The sequence below is a fragment of the Artemia franciscana genome, chromosome 21 (genome assembly GCF_032884065.1).
Source record: "Artemia franciscana chromosome 21, ASM3288406v1, whole genome shotgun sequence".
Lineage (NCBI taxonomy): Eukaryota > Metazoa > Arthropoda > Branchiopoda > Anostraca > Artemiidae > Artemia > Artemia franciscana.
Genome location: NC_088883.1, coordinates 23,819,446 through 23,845,232, shown reverse-complemented (window position 1 = coordinate 23,845,232; position 25,787 = coordinate 23,819,446).

Below are 25,787 nucleotides of genomic sequence, written 5' to 3'. Positions count from 1 at the left end.
TCGTCTGTCAAGGTATGTATCATGCCCAGGGGTGCTGTTATAAATTGTGATATTCAGATGGATATAAATCAGTTTATGTATTATAATCATAGGTGCATATATATATATATATATATATATATATATATATATATATATATATATATATATATATATATATATATTGTATTTTCTTTTCATGTATTTGAAAAGAAAATTTAATGAAATTTGAACTTCATGTATGACAGCAGTGCGTCGCGTCTTAGGATCCAAAAGACTTCAATCCAGAATATTTCAATTAAAATAGGTCCCCTTTGTAGTGGATTTATTACATGGTTCTTTGCAACACAATAAACCGGTTTCCCTGATAAAAAAATGTCCAACATTAAATGTTAAGCCCTGTAGTGTTCTTTCATTTTTTTTTTATCAGACTAAGACTAACATATAATAAGTAAAGATTGCACATAAAAATGAGAGATATAAAGAATGAGACAAGAAAATAGAGGATAAGAAGAGTGAGAAATATGGAATGAGACATGAGAATGAAGAATTAAAATAAGAAGAATAAGTAGAGAAGAATTGGAAATGTATAATAACTTTGATTCGGACCAGCAAAAATAGTTGAAAAACTTTTCAAAGGAGTTTCAAAAGCTCGGGTCTTCCAGGTTCATGCACAGCTCCCTCAGTCCCATCGTTTAGTTTAATAGCATCGGAAGAGGTCAAAGCCAGAGTCTGAATCAGCGGTTGATTAACCTATTCATCTTCAGAGCTTGTCAAGTGTTTCTGAGATCCTTCCCCAATCCATCGATTAAAGAGAATGGTCTTCTCTCTGGACTGAGTTGTAACTGCTGGAAGTTGAGACAGTATTGGAAAAATTAAGAAATTGAAAGTAAAGTAAAATTAAGAATTGAGCCAGTATTGAAAATACTAAATGATACATTGCTAAAAACTCAATATGACAATAAATCAAAGAGGCAAAAATTTATGGATGTGACCATTCGACAGATTTTCGATAAAATAATCTCATTTATATATACTCTGGTTTTTCAGGAGAGGAAAGAAAGTTAGGAAAAAATACAGGAATTATATATATGTATATATATGTATATATATATATATATATATATATATATATATATATATATATATATATATATATATATATATATATATATATATCTATAAATATAAAAATAAGTTGTCTGTCTGTCTGTCAGGTGACGTCATGTTTCTGTGTCGACTGACGTCATGAAGTTAGTTGTCGTCATTTTTGCTATGACGGTGACGTCATTAACGGTATTTAAGACATTTGTTCACGGAAAAATGTTTAATTGTAAAATGACTGAAGAACCTACAATGGCAACAGCCGAGGAAGCTGCTCAAAGAGTTTATGCCAAAAACCTCAAAGAGAAATTACAGACTGGGACACCCGGACACAAATCACGACCGGGACACAGGGAATATAAATGACGGCCGGGACACAGGGACACAACTACAACGGGGACGCCGGGGGCACAGGCGAGATATATAAATGACGACCGGGACACAGGGATTGTTCGAATAGAAATTACAGACCGGGACACCGGGACACAAATGACGACCGGGACACCGGGACACAGGGAATATAAATGACAACCGGGACACTCAAAGAGAAATTACAAACTGGGACACCGGGACACAAATGACGACCGGGACACAGGGAATATAAATGACGACCGGGACACAGGGACACATCATTAGAATAATGAGGTATAGATCTGAATACGGATTGTTTTTCCCATGGACAATTATATGTTGCATGTTCAAGAGTCAGTAAACCTGACAATCTATTTATATGCACAGACAATGGGACAGCGAAGAATGTTGTATATTCGCATGTTTTACGTAGTTAAAAACATATATTTATATCCATCTCTATTCACAGGTGGGACACAGGGACACAACTACAATGGCGCGTAACTAATATGGCGCGTAACGACTTAAACGCGCGGGGGGGCTTGGGGGGCACGAAGCGCCCCACCAACTAGGTGTTGGGGTGGCGCGAAGCGCCACATATATATATACATATATATATATATATATATATATATATATATATATATATATATATATATATATATATATATATATATATATATATATATATATATATATATATATATATATATATATATATATATATATATATATATATATATATATATATATATATATATAATTTAATGTTCATGTTGTTTCATTCCATATATTATATTTTTAATATAATAGAATAATATAGATTTAATATAGATAGAATATAGAATAATTTAATATAGATAGAATAATCTCATTTATATATACTCTGGTTTTTCAGGAGAGGAAAGAAAGTTAGGAAAAAATAAAGGAATTTTATATATATATATATATATATATATATATATATATATATATATATATATATATATATATATATATATATATATATATATATATATATAAAAATAAGTTGTCTGTGTGTGGATCTGTGTGTGGATCAGGTGACGTCATGTTTGTCCGCATATGACGTCTGAATTATTTCACACTAATACAAAAGAAGAAAAAAACTAAAAAAGGTAAAAACTACAAAAAAAACTAAAAAGAAAAAAAAAACTAAAAAAGCTAAAAAACTAAAAAAAAAACTAAAAAAAGGTAAAAATCTAATAACTAAAAAAAAACTGAAAAAAATAAAAAAAGGCAAAAACTACAAAAAAAATAAAAACTAATAAAAAAACTAAAAAAGCTAAAAAACTAAAAAAACTAAAAAAAACTAAAAAAAGGTAAAAAACTAAAAAAAACTAAAAACTAAAAAAGAAAAAAACTAAAAAAAAGGAAAAAACTGAAAAATAAAAGAGAAAAAGAAAACTAAAAAAATATGAATAAATATATATAAAAATAAGTTGTTTGTGGGTTATGTCTGTCTGTCTGTCTGTCGAGTGACGTCGTGTTTGTCCGCATATGACGTCTGAATTATTTCACACTAATACAAAAGAAGAAAAAAAACTAAAAAAGGTAAAAACTACAAAAAAAACTAAAAAGAAAAAAAACTAAAAAAGCTAAAAAACTAAAAAAAACTAAAAAAAGGTAAAAAACTAAAAACTAAAAAAAACTGAAAAAACTAAAAAAAGGCAAAAACTAAAAAAAAACTAAAAACTAATAAAAAAACTAAAAAAGCTAAAAAACTAAAAAAAACTAAAAAAACTAAAAAAAGGTAAAAAACAAAAAAAAACTAAAAACTAAAAAAGAAAAAACTAAAAAAAAGGAAAAAACTGAAAAATAAGAGAAAAAGAAAACTAAAAAAATATTAATAAATATAAAAAATATAAATATAAATATAATATAAATTAGCAATCAACAAAGCACCGAGACACAAATGACGACCGGGACACAGGGAGTATAAATGACGACCAGGACATAAGTAAAAAAAAAAAACTAAAAAAACTAAAAAAAATGGTAAAAACTACAAAAAAACTAAAAACTAATAAAAAAACTAAAAAATCTAAAAATCTAAATAAACTAAAAAAGAAAAAAAAGAAAAAAGGAAAAAAATAAAGGAGAAAAACAAAACTAAAAAACGAATGTATATACAGACCGGGACACCGGGATACAAATGACGACCGGGACACAGGGAATATAAATGACGACCGGGACACAGGGACACAACTACAATGGGGACACCGGGGGGCACAGGGGGATATAAATGACGACCGGGACACCGGGACACAAGGAATATAAATGACGCCCGGGACACTCAAAGAGAAATCACAGACTGGAACACCGGGACACAAATGACGACCGGGACACAGGGAATATAAATGACGACCGGGACACAGGGACCTAACTACAAAGGGGACGCCGGGGTGCACAGGGGGATATATAAATGACGATGGCGACTACGGGAATGGTCGATTAGCAATCACCATCAACAAAGCTCAAGAGCAATCATTAGAATCATGAGGTATAGATCTGAATACGGATTGTTTTCCCATGGACCATTATATGTTGCATGTTCAAGAGTCGGTAAACCTGACAATCTATTTATATGCACAGACAAAAAGCTAAAAAACTAAAAAAACTAAAAAAACTAAAAAAAGGTAAAAAACAAAAAAAAACTAAAAACTAAAAAAGAAAAAACTAAAAAAAAATGAAAAAACTGAAAAATAAGAGAAAAAGAAAACTAAAAAAATATTAATAAATATAAAAAATATAAATATAAATATAATATAAATTAGCAATCAACAAAGCACCGAGACACAAATGACGACCGGGACACAGGGAGTATAAATGACGACCAGGACATAAGTAAAAAAAAAAAAAACTAATAAAACTAAAAAAATGGTAAAAACTACAAAAAAACTAAAAACTAATAAAAAAACTAAAAAATCTAAAAATCTAAATAAACTAAAAAAGAAAAAAAAGAAAAAAGGAAAAAAATAAAGGAGAAAAACAAAACTAAAAAACGAATGTATATACAGACCGGGACACCGGGATACAAATGACGACCGGGACACAGGGAATATAAATGACGACCGGGACACAGGGACACAACTACAATGGGGACGCCGGGGGGCACAGGGGGATATAAATGACGACCGGGACACCGGGACACAAGGAATATAAATGACGCCCGGGACACTCAAAGAGAAATCACAGACTGGAACACCGGGACACAAATGACGACCGGGACACAGGGAATATAAATGACGACCGGGACACAGGGACCTAACTACAAAGGGGACGCCGGGGTGCACAGGGGGTTATATAAATGACGATGGCGACTCAGGGAATGGTCGATTAGCAATCACCATCAACAAAGCTCAAGAGCAATCATTAGAATCATGAGGTATAGATCTGAATACGGATTGTTTTCCCATGGACCATTATATGTTGCATGTTCAAGAGTCGGTGAACCTGACAATCTATTTATATGCACAGACAATGGGACAGCAAAGAATGTTGTATATTCGCAAGTTTTACGTAGTTAAAAACATATATATATATATATATATATATATATATATATATATATATATATATATATATATATATATATATATATATATATATATATATATATATATATATATATATATATATATATATATATATATATATATATATATATATATATATATATATATTCACAGGTGGGACATAGGGACACAACTACAATGGCGCGTAACTAATATGGCGCGTAACGACTTACGCGCGCGGGGGGGCTTGGGGGGGGGGCGCGAAGCGCCCCCACCAACTAGGTGTTGGGGTGGCGCGAAGCGCCACCCCAACAGCTAGTATATATATATATATATATATATATATATATATATATATATATATATATATATATATATATATATATATATATATATATATATATATATACATATACATATACATATATATATATATATATATATATATATATATATATATATATATATATATATATATATATATATATATAATTTAATGTTCATGTTGTTTCATTCCATATATTATATTTTTAATGGTTGGCTTGAATATTTACAGCTTTATGTGATGCAAAATACAAATTCCATAGCTATTCCTAAACAAAATCTTATTTTATATATAGGGTTGGATATAAATAAACACACATTGACAGTCAAATATTTCACAAGCGTTATTTTATATAATATTTTATATTTTAAATGCTAGTATTGTTATATATTAGCAATGTTATTGCATAAGCAAACATTAATAGGTTGGAAATGATGTGCACGAAAATAGTCCACAAATCTTCTTACAAGCTGCAACAGCATTCTTGTCATGGGTTAGGTCGTCACTTACGACTGCACAGCTCAAGTGTGCAAGACTCCCATTCAGACTACTGTAGGAGATAACAAATGTAAAGATTGGCCCCTCTTAGAGTTTCTTTTACTTTCCTCAGTAAAGTGTAATTATAAGAAATATTTCTTATATTGCCGGACCGGTTCGCGAGGGTAAGTCGCGATAATTTTTCTTTTGTTATATAAAAAGCTCAATTACCGCACTTTTTCTTCTATTATTTTGAAAATGAACTTCACAACCAAACGATTTGGATTCTTACCTTTCCAATGATGTATTCACATGTCCAAAATTATAACTTTTAGAATTTAGATCATAAGTCTGAAATACCGTGTTTTCACCCAGCATTTGACCAGCAGTGTTTTTTGCAATTTATGCATATTGCTAAATAATTATCCTCTACAAATAGGGACAAATTTTTTTTTAGAAAAAACTGGATCCGATGATAACATTTAAACTTGTAATTTTGAGAAGGTTATACATAGAGGGAGAGATCAATAATTTTCAATTTCAGATCCTTATTTGATGAGCAGCTAACTTTAAATTCCGTTTTCTGAGCCCCATTTTTTTAGCTATTACATACCACGTAAAATACACACAGAATAAGTTTACTTAACTAATAAAACCCCGAAAAATAAAATTTATTTTAGGGTTTCCCATAATCTTATAGCGTACGCAAAGGAACAAGCCGTTGGGAAGAATACTAGAGCAAGAGCTATCACTTATATATAGAATAGCACATCTATTATAAATAAGAATAATATATATTCAAAACTCATTAGTTTCAAGGTTTGAAGTATCGAAACACAATATGAAGTATTTCTTGTGATTGATAGCATTGTGTTGTTTACTTGTCGTTTACATTCCATTTTGGACATTTTGCTAGACAACTTAAATCTTTTGTGCAAAATAACCTCTTCTATGGGGGTTGTATTACTCTTATATGTAAAGTGTTGTTATTAACAACGTCCCTAGTCTGTTTTAATTTTGTCTGACATCTACAGTTCATTATTAATATCGTTGTGGCTGGTCATTTGTTATTCTATGGATATTGTTGTGGCATTAATAAACAAACGATATGGTACGAAATAAAAAAAAAAAACTCGATCTTGAATAAAATGGCTACCTCAAAACTTTGATCAGACTACTTTGGGAAAAAGGGGGCGTAGGACAAGGGGGATTCTTGGACCATTAGTTCCAAGTCCATTTACCCTATCTTCATAGAGTAAGTTGAATTAGCTTTAAGTGATTTAAGTTAAATCCTTGTCTCATACATTGCTTTTTATTTTAAGAAAAGAAAAAGTTTCCTAAAAATGATTACAATAAAAAAAATCGCGACCAATCCCCACTTTTAAGCACAATACAATGTGTTGTATGACAAATTCTAACAGAAAGGCATTACTAACCCATTGACAAATAGCCAACAACAACAAAAAAACATGATTACGACGGAAACAAGCTTTAGTACTTGGCAATAATTCCAAAGATTTTAACCGTTGGGAACATTTCCAAAAAGGTAAATTGCTTCGTCACTTTTTTCCATTCAAAACAACACTATCTGTGACAACAACAGCACATCAAAACAACAGCATATCAACAAAGGTATGATTGAAATCAACTTGTTGCTATGCACCACAATAAAAAAAATTGATTCCTTAACTTATTATGAACAAATGACGCCAGGCATTAAACAATGAAAATTGCATATTCTCAGACAATAAGGCAGAGTAAAAAAAGAGAAGTACTTATTTGATTTCATGCTTCAAGTACTCGTTGTTTAATGTAACCTGATTGTTTTCGGAGTTGAGAATGATGGACATTAGCCGATTAGAATATTTTATCATTTATCTGATTATTAATACTTTTTAATAATGGTGTTTCAAAAGAAAAAGTGTTCATCGAACTTCCAAAAACTAAAATATATTTTAGAGGACATATTGGCAAATGTTATTCCCCCTTTTCTTATTATTATCACAGTTTAAAAGTTTTTTATAACAATCTAATGTAATCAGCTAATTTTATCAATTAACCTAAGAACAAGATTAATTGTACCGTTAATCAATCTTATGGTCACCATAGGCTTTTTCTGGCTTATTGTAAACTTTAAGTCAGTTTAGCAATTCACTTTATAGGTTTACTCAATAGATGAAAGTGTCCGCTTCTCCCTATCACCATTCAAATTATTTGATTTCTTAAATCAATTGAAAAAATCCTATTGCTAAATTGAATAATTTAATCATTCAATATATACTATTTTGACTATCTTACATACAGTGATTAAGCACTGGTCAAAGTTTGTAACTTGTAGCCCCTCCCACGGGGAGTGTGGGGGAGTAAATCGTTCCCAAAGACATAGTTATAAGGTTAAACTTTTCATATTTACTTTTTTTTTTAAATAATGATAGATCCTGCGCTCCCTTCATGGAAATTTTCTTCCCCCACGACAAATGCCTCGATGGAAAGTTCCCCCAACATATCCCCCTCTTGTCAACCCCTCCCCCCAACCAAAAGATCCCCCTGAAAACGTCTGTACACTTCCCAATAAGCATTACTGATAGCAAAAATAGCATTACTGATAAGCACTGGTCGAAGTCTGTAGCTTGTAGCACCTCCCACGGGGACTGTGGGGGAGTAAGTCGTCTCCAAAGACATAGTTATAAGGTTTTTCGACCACGCTGAATAAAATGGCTATCTCAGAATTTTGATCCGTTGACTTTGGGAGAATGATTAGCGTGGGAGGGGGCCTAGGTGCCCTCCAATTTTTTTGGTCACTTAAAAAGGGCACTAGAACTTTTCATTTCTGTTAGAATGAAACCTCTCGCAAGATTCTAGTACCACTGGGTCGATCCGGTCAATCCTGGGGAAAAAACAAAAAAACAAACAAATAAACACGCATCCGTGATCTGCCTTCTGGCAAAAAAATACAAAATTCCACATTTTTGTAGATAGGAGCTTGAAACTTCTACAATAAAGGTTCTCTGATACGCTGAATCTGATGGTGTGATTTTCGTTCTATGACTTTTAGGGGGTGTTTCCCCCTATTTTCTAAAATATGGTAAATTTTCTCAGGGTCATAATTTTTCATGGGTAAGACTTGATGAAACTTATATATTTAAAATCAGCATTAAAATAGCGATTCTTTTGATGTAGCTATTGGTATCGAAATTCCATTTTTTAGAGTTTTGGTTACTATTGAGCCGGGTCGCTCCTTACTACAGTTCGTTACCACGAACTGTTTGAAATGTTCTTTCAAACTTCAGAAGCCCCTTCTAATTAAGTAACTCAGAATAGCTTCGGGCTTATCGGAGTAGTTTTCTAAAGAAAATTTTTTAAGCTACAGTGTTAAAACATTGAATAAAAACATGAATTTTTCCGAGGGTGAGGTGGGGGGGGTTCACACAAACAAAAAAAAAACAACTAATAACGACACAAATGTGCTTATATCCATTTTTGTTATGTTTTTACGAGTCAGAAAACATTTCGGGGGAGGGGAGGGGTTCAAGCCCCAGAACCTAACCTGGATTTCAAAACCTAAACCAATTTCAAGAATGTAACTCGAATTAATAATTACAAATATTGATATGCTGATACATTTTATTCTAGAAAAAAACTAAAAAGATAAAAATAAGCACCCAAAAAAGGTAAATAAGTTCTATTCACAAAAAGAATGCTCCACTGATATTTATTTGAGCCTAATTGCCAGTTTTAAGTGCATTGATTTTTGGTTTCAGCCATATATTTCAATGGCTGAATGTATTTCTAATGATTTGAATCATACTATTGCTATGCGTTGCTTCCAACGTGAAATGCATACTAGGTTTTTTACGACTGTAAGATTTTGGAAAACAAGATTTTAATTACAACCATAACTAAAATAGCGCTGTTACTGGGCCTTTTATGCAAGGCTGTTACATCCAAGAAACAGGTGAATTGGGCTGTTACAACCGTTAAACGGAATGTTTCCGAAGATCATACGTCAGCAATTCTCTTTGCATTGATTGGTGCAAAAATCTGAGAGCTATGTCGTTCATTAATATAAGGAAATGAATTCGTTAAAACTTTCCAGTTGTGAAACTTACTTACATCAAGCAACAACATAATAGATATTGACATGGATCAAAGTTTTGAATTAGAAATATCTTTTTATTGTGACTGTGCGACTTGTAAAGGCCATTACCACGACTTTAGCAATTCTTATGAGAGTAATGCAGCAAATTTAGAAACAGTGAAAAATGGAATAGATGAGGATAATTTGGAAGAAATGAGGCGAAGAATCTAGGATGAAATGGAGAGAAATTTAGTCAGGTTAGGCTCATCAATTTCTGCAGTGGAAGAGAGTGGCCAATATCACAAGAAACAATACAAACAAAGGACACCCTCTCCATTCCAAGGAAGGTATCGCAAACGAAGGTTGGATATGGCAGAAAAGGAAGAGGAAGATCGAAAGAAGAGACATAGAAAAGATGGATCTCCCGACAGGGATAGCTCACGGTCTTCAAGAAATAGGAGAGAAGACAGCTATGAGAGAAGAAGGAAATATGAGGCTCCAAAATCTTTCTGGAGGAGACCATAGGTTTTATAAAAATTTTCTGTTTTAGATGCTGATATGCTTTTACAGGATTCCAGTTTGGAAAATTCTCATTTTCGAGATATCAAAATTACTTTTTCCTTAGGTTAGTTTTAAATTTTTCGTAAGTTAGTTTTATATTATGATTATTTTTCTTGAAGATGATCTTTTTGCCTCGAATTTGGATATATATATATATGATATATATATAGAGAGAAAAAAAACATCTTCCCAGTTCTTTTTTGGCACAGAAAATGGTAATTTTAGCACAACCGGGCGACAATGAGTGAAGGTGGCCCCTTCATGAAACCCCTGTCGGCTGAGCAGATAATACTCGCTTCAAAGTAAGCGAGGGGACTTGGGAGCTTGCTAAAACTACCATAATATAAGTAAATCTGCCCCTTCCACAACCTTCAGTCTTTATGTTAAAATCTTAATCTTCTTTAGAAATACGTACATTAAAAATTAAACGGCCCTTCTGTTCCATCAATCTCCTAAAAGTATTGTGACAAAAAGTAAAACAAAAAAGGAATATTGAGCAAGAGATCAGTCCTCCTCATATATAGAATAATTTCTGTTTGTTTTAATTTTTAATACTGCTCCTTACTTTTAAGTCAAAAAACCTTTTTTTAATTTCTGACCTTACTTAAATCTTGCCAAGAAATCCCCTTTCATTCCCCTGGGAACGTTTTCCCCTATGAAAAACACCCCCCCCCCCAAAAAAAAATGTATATTTCCCGATAACAAATAGTATAGCCTATATGAACAATGGGCAAATTACATATCTTATAGCCCTTTCCTCAGGGACTACAGGGGTCAATACCATCTCCGGAGGCATAGTTAAAGGACCTTTTAACTAACCTCCACTGGGAGTGTGGGAGGGACAGGAGACTTGAAAGAGTGCTAGAAATTATACAGCTAAAAAATATGGATTAGTTATGCACTGTTTTCATTTCAAGAGGGGAGAAGGGTAAACGTACACTGAAGAAAAAACTCATCAGAAAACAACGAGGGAAATAAGACACAGGAAACCTCAAATATCTTGGGATATTGGGGGTTGAGACTGTCCAAACGCCTGGTTTCAAAGACGATGCTGGCTGTACTGATGACAAAGAATAAAAAGATAAACTTGCAGTAAGAAAAAAAGTGCTGACACCTACACAAAATCTTTGTTAATCCATCTTTAGTGAACAATGTAGGCTTAAAAAATACTGAAAAATTGACAATACAAAATTGACGAATCGAATCAAAATCGAATCAACCCAAAAGATAAATAAATAGTAGTAATCCATCTTGTTTTGTCAATAATAGAAGTTAAGATTACAAAAAAATTTTCTATTTGTCTGACTTTCAACTTTTCGTTTACTAGCATATGTATCTAATTTACTTGTGTCATTTTAGCGATTAGAAAAACAACAAGTTATTCAGTGCTGAAGACTTTAGCGTATAGATCAAGGTATTGAGGACCCCTTCATATGTGGAATAATTTCTGTTCGTTTTCAGTTTTAATGTTGCTCCTTTCTTTAAAGGAGTCTCATAATTTTTTAAAAATTATGAAAAATATAAATATTATTGAAATCAAAAAATATATTGCAATTGAGGTATCGGGTTGAATTGAACCTGCCTCCTCTTGTATTCTAATTTATTATTTTCAATGCAATTAGTTTATACTTGGATTCGTCAAACGAAAAAATAAATGAATTTACGAGGAAATTAGAAAGGTTAATAAAAGAACAAAAAGGAGGTAAATGGTTCATCTCCCCTTGGGATTTATGCTAGCCTCCCCCACCCAAATATATAAAATAATGTACAGAAATTGAAAAGGTTAACAAAAAACAAAGAGGGGGTAATCCAAAACTGATGATTTATCCTGCGCCCCCTATCGGAAGAGGGAGAAAAACATTTCGGCTGATTCCAGAGAAATCCTAATATGATAAAACAATGGTATACACATCCTTCTTATCAATGAGAATTGAGACACTGTAATTAGAATTAGAACTAAAACAATTAATTAAGTCATTAAATAAATAATAATCATTAATTATCATTATTTTCAACATTAAATCCAGTTATACTCTTGTTAAATTGTTTCAACAATTGTGTTGCAACACTAAGTCCTTGGTTATGATCACTGCGTCTCTGATAAAGTCCATTAAAGAATAAAGTCATTTTTTTTTTACTTATATGCCCACAAAATGCGGGCAGGATTAAATAGGCTAGAACACAGTATTTTGAAAGACAAAATATTAGGATAGAGTCTCTCTCCATTTAACTGCATAGATCCATAGTTGTTTAATAGACTTTAAGTAGATGTGTTTGTAAAATCTATTTCTGACTAAATTCCTTATATTCTTTTGCCTCTTACATTACCAAAAACCCTCTTCCTTGTTATTTTTTATTCCATTTACCTCCTCATCAACCTCCTTTTTGTTCACTAGTTTAATTTCTTTTTAAATTCTGTTAGTTTTTTTTTATGTTTTCAATGTTTGTAACATGTCAACTTATCAATCTGTCTTTTTCTTGATCAATATTACCATATTTCTCTTTTTTACTGTCTTTGTTTTGTTTCGGAATTGTGAATTGGCTTATTTTGACTTAGGATAAGTCATTTTCTAAGATATAAATCTTATCTAAGTCAACGCATACTAGGAGTGTCCATTCACAAAACTTTAGGGAGAGGGGAGTAAATATGTTTCTCAAAATCTAGGGGTTAATTTTGTTGTTTTTTCGACTGTCCTTACCGCTCTCCCCCTCCCCGTCAATTTATATGTCTAACACAGATCCATCTTGAGGATTGTACAGCGGGATGGGGAAGTGTATCTGCGACAGAGGCACAAACAAAATAGTTTGAATGGTGATTTTTGATAATTTGGGGAAAGCACTCCCATTTATTTTGAGGGGGATCTAATTTGTCAAAATAGGAAATACGTTGAGTTTTCTGAAAAATACAAGGAAATTTGCAAGAATCTCCCCCCCCCATCTTGGTAAGTGAATCTCAAAAATAAATTTGTCTCAAAACTTCAGTATTGTTTTTGGGAAGAAGGCTCTTTCGATTAACCAGATTCAAAGAACAATGAGGGGAGAATAACAGGTCTAGATATATCCTGATAAAAGCAAATTTCAAAGTATTACAGGTTAACCAAGACAAACCTAATTACCTTGACCTTGTTTGTTTACTATTAGACCTATAGTTTACTATACTGCGTAAGTGTTAAGCAATGATTAAGCACTGTATACTTACTGTTTTTGGCAGAATTAAATAAATAAAGTAATAGGAATGATAATAAAATATTATCGAAAGTAATATAAATAATATTTATAGTATTATGTATATATATATATATATATATATATATATATATATATATATATATATATATATATATATATATATATATATATATATATATATATATATATAAATAATATTATAATAAATTAAAATAAAAGGTTTAGTAAAAGAGTGTAAAATAATTAAAGATAAATAAAAAAGTAAAAACTACTCCTAAAACCCCAAAAAAATACCTCAGGCGATAGTTTGCTGAGCGTCATTGATGGCTTCATCATTCCAATATTCTTAGAGCCTTTTGGCAGTTAAATCCAATTATCAGTTTTTACACTCTTTACACTAGATTTTTCATTCTCTACAATTTTCATAACTCTATCACCATCAACAATTACTGTGCCGAACTTCTATATAATGTTTTATTCAACCAAAACTGGACTTTATCCTTTGTCCTTTTGAAGTTTGTTTTTTGGTCTTTTTCTTGAGGCCCTTTATCAGGGATTTTTTTGTCATTTAAAATATGAATTTGCTCACTAGCACTGTACACAACAGGATTTTGAACTTCTTTAGGACTACATTCAACTGAAGGAGGCTAAGGGAGCGCCTGTTCAAAATGAGGTTCATTCACTGTTGTCAAAGTTTGTGACCAAGGTAAATGACCGTCCTTTTTATTGACATTTACCTTCTAACATTTGGTAGTTTGCATTTTCACATTGTTTGGTATAACCTACACTGGTGAGCCAACACTACTTGGAATCACAACTGGAAGATATTTGTGTGAAATCTACTCATGTGTTTGTGCTGGGAGCGTTAGTCTGAGATGGATGAATGGTAGTTTGTGACATTGGACTTTGGTGTGAAGTCCCTACACTCAAAGTAACAGAGGCATGAGATAGTGGCGAAGACCCTGGAGACTGCATTGGGGCATAAGAGCTCACTTGTTGCATTATCTGAAAGGTCAAGTTAAACAGTTCAAAACAAAAATAAAGAAAAAAAAGAAACCAAAAATTTCAAAAAAACAAAACAAAACAATTAGTTTCATTCGATGTTGCACTTTGATCTAGAATGATCTTCCTGAAGAAGTTATCCCTAAAAGTTTTTTCTGTTTGCTCTTTCAAAAGAAGGTTCATTAGTCTACTAAAACCTTGATAAAGGACTAGTGACAAATATTTAACAATACCTTGGACCGCAAACTAAAAAAAATAACAATAAAAAAAATTACATACTATACATACTAAAATCAACAAGAGCTAAGAGCTCATATGGCACTTGGCGAGACAAGAAGAGCTAAGAGCCAAGAGATCATATAGTATGAGCTTTAACAAAATTCTATGAATCAATAGATTGATTTAAAAAGGAATAAGAGGCTTAATGCCGGTCAGGACTTAAAACAAAAGTTCTGAGTCACGATGTCCTTCTAAATATCAAAATTCATTAAGATCCGATCACCCACTCGTAAGTTATAAATAAATAATTTTTTCTAATTTTTCCTCTCCCTTTAGCCCCCTAGATGGTCGAATCTGGGAAAACGACTTTATCAAGTCAAATTGTGCAGCTCCCTGACACGCCTACCAATTTTCATCGTCCTAGCACGTCCAGAAGCACCAAACTCGCCAAATCACTGAGCCCCTCCCCCCAACTCCTCCAAAGAGAGCAAATCCAGTATGATTCTGTCAATTACGTATCAAGGACATTTGTTTCATCCCGATTCCTCCACTCCAAGTGTTTTTTCCAAGATTTCCCCCTCCACCCCTCCCCCAATGTCAAAAGATCTGGTTGGGATTTGAAATAAGAGCTCTGAGACATGAATCCCTCCTAAAAATCAAATTTCATTAAGATCCGATCATCTATACGTAAGATAAAAATGCCCGAATTTTCACGTTTTCCAAGAATTCCGGTTTCCCCCTCCAACTCCCCCCAATGTCACAGGATCTGGTCGGAATTTAAAATTAGAACTTTAAAGCACAAGATCCTTCTATATATCAAATTTCATTAAGATCTGGTCACCCTTTCGTAAGTTACTAATACCTCAATTTTCAAAATTACCTCCCCCCCCCCCAATTCCACCAAAGAGAGCAGATCCGGTCCGGTTATGTCAGTCACGTATCTTGGACAGGTTTCTATTCTTCCCATCCAGTTTCATCCCGATCTCACCGCTTCAAGTATTTTCTAAGATTTCCGGTCCCCCCAACTGCCCCCCCCCCCCAATTACGCTTGATCCGGTTGAGATTTAAAATAAGAGATCTGAGTTATGAGGTCCTTCTAAATATGAAGTTTCATGAAGATCCGATCACTCCTTCGAAAGTTAAAAATACGTAATTTTTTCTTATTTTTCAGAATTAACCCCCCCCCCCCCAATAGAGCAGATCCGTTCCAATTATGTAAATCACGTATTTAAGACGTCTGCTTATTTTTCCAACCAAGTTTCATCCCGATCCCTCCAATCTAAAATATGGCTCTTTGCTTTTAAAAACTTCTTTTTTTTCTACATTATTATTTGTTAATTTTTTGATTGCCAAAGTTTATTATTGGTTAATATAGTGAATATTTCTCAAGTTTTCATGTCTTTGGCTTAAAAATAAAAATTTTCTATTTTAATCTAGTGCACCAAATTCCTTTCTGGACTAGAATGTGGTAATTTTTTAAGGGGATGGTAGAGACCTCCCTTCACAAGAGTGCTAATTGTCTGGTATTGCAATTTATTTTCGTGGGCATTAAAGCTTGTTCAAATAAACAATGCAAAGAACACCCGTCTTCAAATTCCCCCGGGACCCTACCCCAATTACTCCCAAAAAAATTCCACATTCGCCCCATCTTGGCTGGTCAAGTCTCTCTCAAAGCTCATGATGGGTCAAATTCCATGGATATGACGACAGTCGAGAGGAGGGGTGTATGTCACTATCCATGATGAAAATGACTTTCAATAGGACCTTTCAAGGAGCTCCGAAAAAACTATCCTAATCAAAAACAACTCCTCTCACCTTTGCACCAACTCTGCCTTCATCCAGCCTTGGAATATGCCCACTTTCTTATAAACAGGAAATGGCGATCAAGTCTCCAAGACGTAAGGACACTCAGAGGAGCTGACACCGGCTCAGACCACAGTCTCTATATCTTTAAGATTGTGTTCAAACTAAAGACCCCGAAAATGAAGACAAACCCCTTGATGCCCCTATATGACTCTGATATGCTTGCTCAACCAAAAGTCAAGAAAAAGTTCTTTTTGAATCTCCACAACATGTTTGGGGCTCTTAGCCATCTTGGTGAAGACAGAGAGGTCCAAGAATGTTGCAAGAGGGCTCATTCTAGCAGAAATTTTAAAAGTTGAGGGCAACTAGGCCCCCTTCCACACTCAATTTTTCCAAAGTCATTGTATCAAAATTTTGAGACAGCCATTTTGTGCAGCAGAGTCAAAATATCTAATAACTATGTTTTGAGGACGACATAATCTCCAACAGTCTCAGGAGGAAGGGCTGCAAGTTATGAATTTGGTCATAATAATGGTTATCGGGAAGTATACAGACGTGTTAATATAACATTTTTTCTGGTTAGGGCGAGGGGGAAGGAGTTATGCCAGAGGATCTTTCTATGGAGGAATTTATCATGGCTGAAGAGAATTTCCATGAAAGGGACGCCGAATTTTCCCGTATAATTAAAAAAACAACAATGAGAAAGTAAATAAAAAAAGTTTTTTTCAACTGAAAGTAAGGAGTAACATTAAAACTTAAAACGAACAGAAGTTATTACGTATAGGAGGGAGTTCGTTCGTTGGTACTTTGCTCTTTACGCTAAAGTATTTTTAGTAATTTAAAAGAGCCATTTATTCTAATTAAACGGCCTTTATGATTCAGGGGTTATTCTTAAAGAATTGGAACATTCGAACTTTAATGTAAAGAGCGAGGTATTGACGAGGGGGCGAACTCCCTCATATAGGTAATATAAATATACGAGCATAGATCTTCATTAGGCAAGTCAATTTGTAAGTTATGTATATTTATTACTAATAAAAACGTTCTTAAATAAAATTTAAACTTCTAGTGGCCTTTTTAATTAACCAAAAAATTGGAAGGCAGCTAGGCTCCCTCCCCCGCCCCTTGTTTCTCAAAATCGTCCAATCACAACTATGAAAAAGCCCTTTAGTCAAAAAATGTAAAATAAACATGCAAATCTTGTTTTAATTTGCTCATGTACAGTGAGCCAAATTCAAAACTTGCATTAATTCAAAAAAGTTCAGAAATTAATTTTTTTTTTTTTTTTTTTTTTTTACTGCAAGTAAGGAGTGACATTAAAACTTAAAAATAACAGAAATTATTCTGTATATGAAAAGGACCGTCCCCTCCTCAATACCCTGCTCTTTACGCTAAAGTTTGACTCTTTCTCACTGCACTACTTTTTTAAACAAATAAAAACTTTACCATAAAGAGCGGGGCGTTGAGGAGGGGACAGCCACTTTATATAAGAAACAGTTTCTGTTCGTTTCAAGTTTTAATGTCGCTCCTTACTTGCTGTTAAAAAACTTGTTTTTTTATATTTAATATCCAGAAAGGACATAAAGAACAGGCATTGAGTGGTATGTCCATAGAATTTGTAGGCCAGTAATGAAAAAGTCTCCATCTTTACTGCCCAAATTGTATGTTTTCTATGTGTTTTTCCATTTCTTGATTTTGTTAGCACTGATTCAATTTGTAGGTACATGGGTCAAAATAAGAGTGATAAATGGCAAAATACATAAAAAACATATAATTTGTGCAATATTTTGCACATTAGAGGAGGGGTGGGAGGGGAAAGAATAATATATTTGGCGTTTATCTGATTTAGTTTTCTTTTGTAGTTAGCCTGCCATTAAACAGATATAGCTTATCAAAAATAGCAAAGTTTTCTATATAATCTAGGCTAAGATCTGGTTTCATTAGGAAGAAGGGCTGGGGCAAATTTGCAGGAGCAATGATTAGTGTATTTAGAACCCAATTCCACACTGAATGGCACATGAAGTGGTGTATTCATCTTATAGCAAGCAAATTATTTAAGAAAACCAAAATCTACCACAGGCATTATGTTGTCCTAAGTGTCGAATCCTTCAATGGCTCCAAGCTGTAATTTAAGAAAGACTTAGACTGGTCAAAACCTAAGCCTTGGTAAAATTCTAGTTTAGCTACTTTTTTGCTATCTTTGAAATGAATTAGGTTGGATGAATGAAACTTTCAAGGATAGGTCTAAAGACTAAAGCATGTCCTGGGAAGGTACTTTGAGGCATCTACCTCCACTCCTTCTCTCTAGAGGCAAGTGACCTTTGACGACCTTTAAAAATCTTTTGGTTATGAAAGTGAAACCTTACAAAAGAGACCTGCTTAAATAAAATATAATAAAACTATTTTCAGCTTCACAACTTTGCTCAATCTCAGTTTTTGCAAGCAAACACCAATTTATCCTTCAGCTGTGAGAGCTGGGCAGGAGCATAAGGTGGATAAGGAGCATAAGGGGCTGGTGTAATATAAGAGCTTTGCTGCTTTCAGCTGGACATTACAGATGGGTGAAAGTAGAGATGGAAAAGTAGACATCCCAGTAGATGAGCAGTAATATAGATAAGGGTAAATAAGAGAGAAGTATAAAAGACAGAATAAAAAGGATTACGAACCCTTGTGAGGGTTTTATGTTGTGAGGCTCTAATACTAATTTTAGATGGCCTTTGTCACTTGAGCCATGACTCAGTCTGGTAACTCCTAATAACAGCATAAATAATAACACTATGTTAAATAATATGATAAATGTGATAATATTTTATGCAATATAATACGATAATAATGTTCTTATTGCAATATCCTTACAATAGATAATAATCATTTCGTGGTAACAAACTGTAGTATTTGCAGAAACAAACGTACCAATTTTTGATCTGCAAATACACATCCTAAATTAAGAAAGAACCCATTGATAAGGCTTTAAAATCTTCTGAAATAGCAGGAATTGCATTTTCAGAACAAAACCAGAGAAAAGAAACTGATAGCTGAAAATTGAGGCAAAATTTATTTAAATTGCTTTTATATTAAATTTTATTTTTTATTATAAATTGCTTGGCAATACCTTCCCAGGGTATGTTTTTGGCCATGGATTCATTCCTAAGGTTTCATTTTTCTAACCTTACCCCTCTCAGAGATAACAAAAGCAGCTAAACTAGAATTTTCTCATACGTTTTTCAAAGAAAAGTAAATAACTAAATTAAACCGAAAATGAGTAAACATGATTCACAATGAATAGCTGACTTAAACTCAAAATGACCAGAAAATAACGTGAACAGGGTCGATATACCCTGTGCCTTCCAAAGACCTGAAAACAACCCTAATTTCTACCTGAATACATCTGTTTCTCATAATATTGAATATTGCTTGTTGTGGACTGAATATATTTACTGATGGTTATTTTTGGTAGTTTTCCACTTGGAAAATTATTTCACTTAATTGAAAGCTTTATTTCTCTGAAAGTTTGACCTGAATATCATTGGTCTTTTTGAACACTAACAGGTCAAACATGTCTGCTTTCCCAATTACAAATACTATATGTAAACACTGAATAACTTGTGGCTTTTGCCCTGAGGGCTGTAAGGGGTTGACATCCCCAGAAACATTGTCAACATCTCCAAGTACAACAAAATTGTTTCCAGCTTTATAACTTTCCTCAGTCAAAAATTGACTAAATAAAATATAGTTTTGTCAAAACTTCAATAGGTATAGACCTGTCAAGTAGGCAAATTTTTAAGTGTAGAAATCAAAAGAGGGTTAACACGGAAGCTTAGTTAACCTGGGAAGGGTTAACCTTCCCAGAGTATGTTATTGGCCCTGGATTCAATACCAAAAGTTTCATTTTCCAAACCTAGCCCCTTTTCAAGATTAAATAAAAAAAAAACAAGTTTTTTCAACTGAAAGTAAGGAGCGACATTAAAACTTAAAATGAACAGAAATTACTTCGTATATGAAAGGGGCTGCTTCCTCATCAACGCCCCGCTCTTTACGCTAAAGTTTGACTCTTTCTCTCAACTCTTCTTTTTAAAACAGTAAAAACAGTAAGCAAGGGTACATTGACAGGTTGTCTTCGAACGATAACCTTTCAGGTACCTTTGAAAATTTGGAAATCATCTAGCAGAAGTAGGTGAATGCTAAAGAAGGTAGAAAAATTTGAGATGGTGGTGGCACATCTATTATGAGTCGAAGAAATATCTCTACCATAAAGGACGAGGGATATTAACTCGTTTTTTGTTTTCAAATAAGGTCCAAGAAGCGTATTTGGGGAGGGTGTGTGGGTCAGATATTCAACCTTTGTTTCCTAGGGGGAGGAGGTCGTAATCGGGAAACGAGCATTTTTAGGCCAGTAAATAGCTATTTTATCAGGGAAAAGGTTTCCTGAAACTTTACAGGGGAAGCGATCCTGTCTTAACGTTCCAATTTAAGCTAAATATGGTTCCCACAGATCTATGAACCTGGCCGAATCCGGCATTCGCTCCCGAAATACTCCTCCGAGCACAAGTTTGAGCTGCCACATAGAAAGTACAAAATTTTGTATTCTTTTTTAAAGATTTTTAGAAAAATAATATTTTGAAAAAGATGGCTATCTCAAAATTGTGATCGGATACATTTGGGAAAGAACGGGGTGGGTGATGTCTTGTTGCCCTTCAATCACTTTAGACTCTTAAACATATCACTACAAATTGTAACTTGCAGTCAAATGAGCCACCTCCTAAGTTTAATTGTAAGTCCACCAATTGTGAAAATGCCCAGGAAGAAAATGAGCCGCTGTTTGCTGTTTTTGCGCATGGAGCTAAAATTGCTTACATATATAAGGTTTTCAGTTGGGATGGGGTTCAGAAGTACCTTAAATAAAGCCAATTTTTGGGCCTACAGTAATCGAAAAAATTTTTTGGGAGGTAGGGAGATCCTTCCCCACTGGTGTACTTAGGTATAGTAGTGAAAATGTCACCAAAGTAAACCTTTGTGGTCTTGAAGTAATAATTTCAAAACTTGCTGTTATGGCTACGGAATTTTGAAGGTATAATTTGTACTAGTATATTAATTATGAAAGTAAAAAAAAAAATGCAGTATTTGTTATAAATTGATAAAACACAGACGAAATTTCTAAATTTTTTGTATACTAACAACACAAAATTGAAAATACAACGACGGGTAAAGTGGTTAAATATAACATACTAACTAAATTGTAATAGTATTGAAAATAAATGTACCTTTTATTACATTTCCATTCATTTAATTCAAAATGGAAAGGTATTGTGGTGTAAGAAATTAAAAGTATTTACTGTTCGCTCGCTACAGGGATAAAATTACATAGGACTCTCACTATATTTTTCCAGTATGTGGGAGGGTGGTGGTTCTCTGAAAACAAACTTGGCCAGAAAAGTCGGGAGGGTTTTTTTCTTTTGGGGGGGTGGGGGTACTGAGATACTTTCATCCATACAGGGACAGTCGTGACATATAGATAGCCAACTTGCTTAAATGTATCTCCTCCACTTTGATACAAAGTGAATTACGAGTACTTTTATTAACTTGTTTTTTGCTATGAAATCTGTGATTATGTTTAAAAAGGTGACGAATTGGCTTGACGAAAATAAACAAAAAAGAAAGAAAAACTCACTTTTTAACATGGAAGTATAGAAGATCAATCTCTTTTTCTCTGCTTGATTTAACTACCAGGCCCAGGTCTAGATGTCCCCCCGGAAAATTCTTCCCTGGGAAAAATACCTCCTCGGGAAGTTCTCCTTCAAAAATTCTCCTCCCGGAAAATAACCCCTGGATAATTTTGGAAGTTAATTAGAAGGAAAATTTATGTGTCGACCAAGTTTTCACTCTTAGTTAATAATTGAGAAGTCCCTTCGTTGTCAAATACCTTCGGTCCTCAGTTTTTATTGATTATGAGCAAGCTCTCGATTCTGTTGATAGAAGAGCGTTAGTAAGAGTCTTATCCTTATATGGTATACCGGAAAAATACATTAAAGTGATTTGTGCTATGTACGAGAATAATACTGCTACGGTTAGGGTAGGAAATGAGGTTAGCAACTGATTTTGTATTAAATCAGGAGTTAAGCAGGGTTGTGTTCTATTCCCCTTTATATGGATCATTTTTATGGACTTCGTCTTAAGGAACACAGGAAAGGCAATTGGAGACCACGGAATCAAATGGGGAGGAAAAACGCTCCTGGACTTAGATTATGCTGATGATTTAAGAATATTAGATGAAAGTGTGAGCAAAATGAATGAATTTTTAGAGGTTTTGCGAGTTCAGGGTGCTAGAATAGGCTTGGAAATTAATATTAAGAAGACTAAGTCACTAAGGCTAGGAATAAGTGAAGTTGAAAAGGTGACGTTGGGTAACGAAAAGATTGATCAGGTTGGCAGCTTCACTTGCCTTAGTAGTATTATTAGTAAAGCCGGTTGGAGCAGTGAAGATGCTAAAAGTAGAATAGCTAAGGCTCAGGGCGTTTTTTCACAGTTAAAAAAAGTTTGGAAGAATAGGAAGATAAGTCTGCAAACCAAGATTAAAATATTAGAAGCTACAGTGATGACAGTGGTCAAATGTGGCTCTGAAGCATGGACGCTCTGAAAAGCAGACGAAAATTTACTAGATGTTTTCCACAGAAATTGCCTACGGATTGTTCTGGGTACCCGACTGACTGACCGTGTTTCAAACGGTAGGCTATACGAAGAATGCGGTTCAATCCCGTTTTCTAGGGCTATAATGAAAGAAAGGTTGAGATAGATTGCCGAAGATTGTCCTTTTTGGCCAACCGTCTGGGGCTTCACGGAAAGCAGGTCGTCCTCGTCTGGGTTGGGATATTATGAATAAAGATTTAAATCAAATGGGAACTTTCTGGGAGGGTCTAAAGAGGGAGGCCTTGAATAGATTGGGTTGGAGGAGGAGCGTGCGTAGCTGTGTTGGCCTCAGGCGGCTTGATGCTGCAGTGAGTTATTATTAGTAGTAGTAGTAAAATTGAAATTTATACTCACCTGTTTAAGTCAGAGGTAATGCTATAGCGTTGCCTATAGTAAAAAGCCAAAAGGGTTCAATGTACTATTATCTTTTTTAGAGGCTCTTTTTATGGAAGGGATAGCTGTATAAACTTTGGAGGTGGCTCATTAGACTGCAAGTTAAAAGTTGTAGTGCTGTTTATAAGAGTCAAAAGTGGTTGAAGGGCAACAAGATATCACCCACCCCATTTTTTCCCAATGTATCCAATCAAAATTTTGAGATAACCATCTTTTTCATAATCGTATTTTTCAAAAATATTGTCCAAAAAATTCAAAATTTTGTATTTTCAATATGGCTGCTCAAACTTTTGCATGAGGGAGCATATTCGGGAGCTAAAGTACAAAATTTTGTACTTTCTATGTCGCAGCTCAAACTTGTGTTCGGAGGAGTATTTCGGGAGCGAATGCTGGATCCGACCAGGTCCATAGATCTGCGGGGACCATATTTAGCTTAAATTGAAACGTTAAGAAAGGATCGCTTCCCCTGTAAAGTTTCAGGAAACATTTTCCCTGATAAAATAGCTATTTACTGGCCTAAAAATGCGTGTTTCCCGATTACGACCTCCTTCCCCTAGGAAACAAAGGTTGAATATCTGACCCACACACCCTCCCCAAAGTTCGTTTTAAGTTTTAATGCTACTCATTACTTCCGGGTGATTTTTTTTATGATGCCTTCTTTAGTTTCATCACCTAAGTTATACAAAGCGTTGGGTGGAAGGTTTAGAGTTTATTCAGAATAAAAAAAAAAGAAAAAAAAAAATCAATCTTAAGAAAAAAGTTTTTCTTATGGAAGCAAACAAACATTTCAAATAAACAAAACTTATTGTTCTCAGTTAAGCAAAATATATTTGCAAAACTATTCTAATTGAAGAAACTAAATTTCAGCTGGGGATGATATTGGAGTCTGGAAGGGGTAAACTGGGGTCTGGAATGGCCTTTGCCCCCTGTCTGCTCAATGGCATCAGTTCTGTTTTTTCAGCATATCACTAAAATAGCGACGAAGACCACACTGCCTTTCCATAACAAACAAATACAACGTAGGGACAATAGGGAAAATTTTAAGACAGTGGAAATTATTTCTGTAGATATTTCGGCCCTATGTCCAATGGCCGTCTTCAGCACAATACAAGAATAAGAGAGAAACTATATATATATATAAAAGAAATTACATCAAATTGTGAGGATTAAAAACTGAATAATTAAAAACACTTTTTAAAACTTTTTTTTTTAAAATAGCCCTAGCATCCTTACTTCAACGAAGTTCAACCAGGACTCAAGAGATGGACAGGACTCTGATGATGGACAATGTTGACTAGACTGGTATAATAAAGGGGGACTGAATTCACATGGATTTACAGGCAAACTAGTAACCAAAACCTAACAGGATAACCCACTTAATGTCTCAAGTGGACTACCATGTTTTAGGTTCAACATATAACCAACAAGTCCCCTGGACACACAGGCAAATGGGGATACCTATAGTTTCTTAAGTGTTTTGGTAAACGGTGTGAGTAGCCATGACTCTCTTATTAGACAAATACTTCTATGTTAGCTTTTACATAGGTATGCCAATCAAGAGTCTCATGCAGGGTGACAAAGTTTTAGAACTGACACATGAGCATTAAGTTGTAGAGAATCACAGGAAAACAAGCATCCAGTCCACTGCCTAAAATCTCAGGTAGATTGACCAAGTTTTAGAACTTAGTTGCTCTAGTTCTTCCTTTTCTAGTGTTCCTGTAAGTATTCTAGTTCTTCCTCTTTGTTTTTCTCCTCTACCTTAGATAACTGTAAGTGGCATATGGGGAAATGGTCTTACCTGCTCAGGAGTTACAGAAAAGACTACAGAAGGCTCTTTAGTTTTGTCAGCACCCTGGTCTGGCTGGGTAAGTTGAGAATGGCTGTCTAGCAATTGACTATCTAAAATTGAAGCAGCAGAAAATTCAGCACAGAAGGAAGTGTTGTAGTCAAATGACCATAGTCCAGGCTTTCTAAAGCCAGCCATAATATTACCCATACTAAACTTCTTATGTTATGGAACATGGCTGAGTTCTATTATTTCACATATGGAGACACATTGCCCTGGACAAAGGTTCAACCACTCATTAAA